The sequence below is a fragment of the Choloepus didactylus genome, chromosome X, assembly GCF_015220235.1.
Source record: "Choloepus didactylus isolate mChoDid1 chromosome X, mChoDid1.pri, whole genome shotgun sequence".
NCBI classification, from domain to species: Eukaryota; Metazoa; Chordata; class Mammalia; order Pilosa; family Megalonychidae; genus Choloepus; species Choloepus didactylus.
In genome coordinates, this window is record NC_051334.1 from 63,611,449 (window position 1) to 63,617,349 (window position 5,901).

Sequence of the window (5,901 nt, forward strand, 5' to 3'; positions counted from 1 at the left end):
GGTGAATTCTGCTTTCAAGAACTTTTATCTTTTTCAGTCTCCACATTTTTATAGCATTCTTTTGCAAGAACCTCCATGTGTTCAAATTAATGGCTGGAATATAGCAAACAGACTGAAATATTGTTTTAAAAGTTGAGATGAGTCACTGAAAATCTGAAAGGGGGTGGACAAAAATGATACTTCTGACAAATTCTGCTGTTAAAAATCTAATCAAGCACTGAAGAAATAATTTTTTAAAAAAGTGAAGTTTTTTTTTTAAAAGAAACAAATTTACATTATACAATTACTGAAGCAACATTAAAATGTACTCTTTTACATTCAATACCCCCCAAAAAAGAGAGTATGAGAAAGAAGCCACTTTCTCATTCTCCAAATATGTGGGCACTGAGTAATGAAGTTACATTAACAAAGAAAAGCAACTTCTCACTTGAGTACTGAAAAAAAAACAAAAACAAAAACAAAATCAAGCAATCCTGAGACAAATTCTGATAGGTGATAAAGATTAGACAAAATCCAGAAACTGACATTGCATTTTACAGCCCCAAATTGGTATGCTATAACCAGCAATGACCACTATCAGTCACAACGTGAAGAGGCCTACAGGTGTGCACTGAGTTATTCCCAAAACCATTCACCCCCACTCCCCACCCCATCTCTGCACCAAAGCACCAAAAATTTGAATAAAAACTATTACTTATTGAAAACCATTAAAACTGCAATGAAAAAAATCTTTAAAATCCTTACCAAAAGAGGGAAAGAAAAAACCAAAATGCTCACCAAGCCCACAATACAGCTTTTAAGATACTTAGATAAAATTCTAACCTATTTATCATAAGCACATAATAAGGCACATAATAAGAAATTAAGTAAATACACAGTAATTCTGAATAAGTATTAGAGATTACAGTGGTACAAAACCCCTTGAGATTAATTTTTTTTCTAAAAGAAGGCCTTACCAAAAATAACTTCTAAAAAATCTGTCAAACCATATGAGGCACCTGAATAGTTTCTTTAAGACTGTAAACTTTTTTCTGAAAACAACTGTAAAAAAGTAGTTTATAGGTTGGATTATTTTTCCTTTTAAATTTTCAAAGACCATATGACATTACTCAACAAACAAGTATTTTGAAATTTAAAACATGATTTTTCCTAATAAAAGTATTAATTATTCTGATCTTAATAGATTCTGGTTGGCTTCCACTTAATTTCCCTAGGGGCAGTTAAGATACTTCATTTCTCCAAATAGTCTTAAAAAGTTAAAGATATGCATCATTCAAAGGAGTGTCTTCCAGTGGAGGGAAGAAATCAATAAAAGGAAACCTACAAGTTTACATAAATTTGCTTCCATTATAACTCAATGTATAATAACTACCAATATATGTAAATAATTGACAAATCATAAGTCAACTTCATTTCCTACAGAGGTCAAACTTCTGAATCATAAAGTTAAAAACTTGGTCAAAAGTAATTTAAATTACATAAAGTAATTTTAAAAGTCTATATATTTAAATTTTTTAAAGTACAGAGTTGAGAAATGTTGCAAAAGGCTGATTTGGACCCAAACTAAAAGAAAGTCTGTCCTCTTGAAATTCAATTTAACATGGGGAATTAATTTTTTCTTGAAGATTATTTTCCTAGAAACTATGGTGTAGAGAAAAACAAATCTTTGATCACTTACTGGCAGGGGAAAAAATGGAAAAAGAGAAGACCCCTTGTTTTTTTAATATACTTGAATATCAAACTCAGCAAGAGTTTAATAGTTATTTTTGTGAAAGAGGCAGAATTGGTCTTGAGCTGCTTCAGTCCATGTCTGAAAGTTTTACTTAAATTATGGTCCAGTCTTAGGAGAAAATTTCACAGAAAAGTCAGATTGTGGATTTTGAGAAGGAAACTCTGAGGTGGTGATTTTCTCCAAGGTCATGGTTATGAAGCTCAGTAAGGGCCTGGATTGCTTCTTCCAGGGATCCCAATTGAATGAGCGCCATTTTGCGATCTTTCTGAAAGAATTTAAAAGCCTTCACTGAACATCCAGCATCTGTGAAAAGGTTTTTCAGATCATCCACTGTAACAGAAGGGGGGATGTTGGAAAGATGCAGAGTGGCTGATGGTGGGAAAATATTCTGGAAGTTTTTAGAGCCAAGCTTTTTGAAGCGATGCAAAGGACTATTGCTGAAATCCTTAGTCAGACCTTGGTCTTCTTGTCCCTCTCGAGGAAGCTGAACTGTTTGATGCTTGGACAGTGTAGCACGAAGCAATTTTCCATAAAGTCTCTGACCACTCAGATGACTCATTGCTAGTTGAGCTTGATTTGCATCTGCCATCTGAACCAAGGCATTTTCTTTCTTATTAAACATAATTTTCACTCGATGCACATCACCATACACCCCAAATAGGATAAAAAGCCCATGTGGTGTGATAAGATCAGGATTGAGATTGGTGACAAGGAGAACAGAATTTCCTGGCATCACACTGGCCCCAGGAATGGCCATCCTTCCAGTGACAGCAGAGGGGGTGACTGTGAGAGGACCAAGAGCTCCAGGAACAGCTGGGACTGAAAAACCTGTAGCTTGAGGAAATCCAATGGCAGGGGCAAATCCAGCAGCCCCTGCATACAGTGAGGAAATTATACCCAGTGCACCAAACGCAGCAACCATAGGGGGTTCAAGGGATGGCTGGCCATCACCAGTAGGAAGGTCTAAGTGAGTGAAGTCTCTGCTTTTGTCATTATTATATTTCACATTAAGGCTGGTGAGCTTGGAGAAGTCAATGTGTAGAGTGCAGCATGCATTATAGATATTCTGGCCATCCAGAGCCATTTTAGCATAATGTGCATTCATTGGGTCAGCATACTGAAGCAAGGCTTGAAACTGATTATTCTTTGTAAAGGTGATAATCTTCAAGACTGCGCCAAATTTAGAAAATATCTGATGAAGAACTTCCAGAGTAACAGGGTAAAACAGGTTTTCAATAATTATTCGGAGCACAGGGCTTTGCCCAGGCAGGACTGTGCCTTCATTGGTAGGAGTTCCAGTAAGGGCCAGGTTTCCTGACTGGACAGCACTGATGGCCTGCAATGCAGCTTGGGTTCTAGCTTGATTAGGCAGATTGTCAATCTTGAGTTCTCTATGATTGGAATACTGGATATAAACAGGCTGGCTTCGTAGGTGAGGAGTAACAGGAGTGTAATAATTCACCATAGTAGCAGCAGCTTCCTCAGAAGCCATTTCTAAGAAAGCCTGGCTTTTTCCTTTCAACATCAAAAGATTAGTTACTTTGCCGAATGGTAGACCTAATGATATGACCTCTGCTTCGGTGACATCACTTGGAATTTGGCGAAGATGGAGAACACGGGAAGGTGAACAAGGAGTTCTATCTCCTTTAAATTTCTTGTTGTCATTCCCATTAGCACACCTGTGGTAGGAGTGGAATTGTTCATGGTAAAAGGTCCGTTAATGATGCCAGAAGAAAAAAGCTCATCAGATCCCCGCCATCCATGGCCCAGATGAAGAAGCACACTATGCGGGGACTGACGGGCTCGCCACGAATGGATGTGGCGGCAACAGGGCGGCTCCAGGGACTGGCGAGCCGAGACTCTCCGGAGCCCCGGCCGGTCCGAGGTGGAAGAAGCTATCTACTTCTTTTTGAATCAAATTTGGTCATTTGTGTGTTTCTATAAATTTATTCATTTCATATAGCTATCTAACTTAAGTGCATAAAATTGTTCATAGCATTCCTTTATATTACTTATTATTTCTATCAGATAAGTAGTGATGTCTCCACTTTCATTTCTGTTTCTGGTCATTTGATTCTTTTCCCTTTATTTCTTGCTCAATCTCTCTAAAGCTTTGCACTTTTGTAGATCTTTCTTCATTATTGTTCTATTTCATTCATTTCCACCCTAATCTTTATTATTTCCTCCTTCTGTCTTTTGTTTTGATTTGCTCTTTGTTTTTCAGTGCCTTAAGGTGAAAGATTATGTAATTCTTTTGAGATTTTTCTTTTTTCTTCAGATAAGTATTAGCAGCCACAAATTTCCCTGTTAGCACTCATTTGACCACAACTCATAAATTTTGGTATTCTATGTCTTCATTATCAATTAAAATTATTTTCTAATTTCCATTTTAATTTCTTCTTTCACATATTGGTTACCTAGGAATGTGCTGCTTAATTTCCACATAAATGTGAGTTTCCCAAATTTCTTTGCTTTTTTACTTCTAATTTCATTCCAATGTTTTCAGAGAACATACTTGATATTATTTCTGTCCTTTGTAAATATTCTAAGGTTTGCTGTATGGCTTAACGTATTGTCTATGCTAAAGAATGTTCCACTTGCACTTGAGAAGAATGTATACTCGATTGTTGCATGGAGTATTCCAGTAATGTCTGTTAAGTCTAGTTGGTTTATAGTGTTATTTAACTCATCCATTTCCTTATTAATCTCATGCCTCTTTTTTTCTATCCATTATTGAAAGTGGGCATTGACATCTCCAAGTTTCATTTTTGAATTGCCTAATTCCTCCCCTGATTTGTATCAGTTTTTGCTTCATGCATATTTGTGCTCTTATTAGGTGCATGTTTTGGTTTGCTAAAGCTGCTGAAATGCAATATACAAGCAGCAGATTTGCTTTTAGAATGGGGGTTTACTGGTTCACAACTTTATAGTTTTAAGGCCATGAAAATGTCTAAATTAAGGCATCAAGAGGTAGATACCTTCTCTGAGGAAAGGCTAATGGCATCTAGGGTTGCTCTTTCACATGGAAGTCACATGGCTGACTCTCCTGAACCTTCTTTCTTGGGTATAGATTCTGGTTTAAATAGCTTTTCCCAAAATGTCTCTGGGCTTCCATCTCACCTCCTGGGGTCCTTGCTTATTTCTCCTGGGGTTTCTGTCACTGGATTATGAAGTGGGTCCCCTCCCCATAATCTGTAACCTGTGGGTCCCCCTCCCACTTCAGTCTGTAAAGTAAAAATGTTGTGTAAGCAGCATTGAGCCACGAGGAGGAGGGAGTGAAACTGTACCGTTTAAAGGAAGTGAAACTGCAGTTGTACGCATCAGCCAAGCATAACCCTTTTAACAATCAACAATTGCACCAGTTCCAAGCGAAATTTTTCCTAAACCTTGCTAAATGTCTTAGGCAACCAATAACTAACTGCCAACTCTGCTTCTGTCAAAATAGCTTGCTTACGGTTCCAGGATGTGGTACAGCTCCAGGATGTAGTTTTTGCCTATATAAGTCCCCAGCAAATTCAGGTCGGGGCTGCTTACCGAACTCCCTGCATGGAGTGACGGTGAGCAGTTGCCGGCCGGCTAATAAAGGCTCTTTAAATTCTGTTTGGCTGTCTCATACTTTAACTCACGGGCACCATAACAGATTACATCTCTTGTCTTCTGTTTTAGCTTCTCCTGAGGGCAAACTCTGGATTGCATATCTTAGTTTCTCTTAGCTCTCTCTCCCATGAGCTGTCTTAAAGGACTCTAGTAAAGGATTAAGACACACCCTGAATTGGGTTGGTCTCATCTCCATGAAAAATTACTAATCAAAATGTTCCACCCACAATAGGTGTGCTGCCACAAGATTGGATTAAAAGAACATGGTCTTTTCTGAGGTACATAACAGATCCAAACCAGGACAGTGCATATGTGTTTATAATTTTTATTTCTACCTGTTGGATGTACACATTTATCATTATAAAGTGATTCCCTTTATCTCCAGTAACACTTTTTGTAATGATATGTATATTTTATGATGTTAGTATAGCCATTGTAACTTTCTTGTGGTTCCAGTTTCAATGACACACCCATTCTCATCATTTGATTTTCAAATTATTTATATCATTGAATCTAATGTGTGTCTCTGTAGACAGAGTACGTTTGTAATGTGATTTTTATCAAGTTTAACA

At 37.4% G+C, this 5,901-nt stretch overlaps 1 pseudogene; it reads right to left on the bottom strand.

Moving 5' to 3' along the window:
* Nucleotides 1-1,860: 1,860 nt before the first annotated feature.
* On the bottom strand, nucleotides 1,861-3,451 carry LOC119522958 (annotated as a pseudogene).
* Between the last annotated feature and the right edge of the window lie 2,450 nt (nucleotides 3,452-5,901).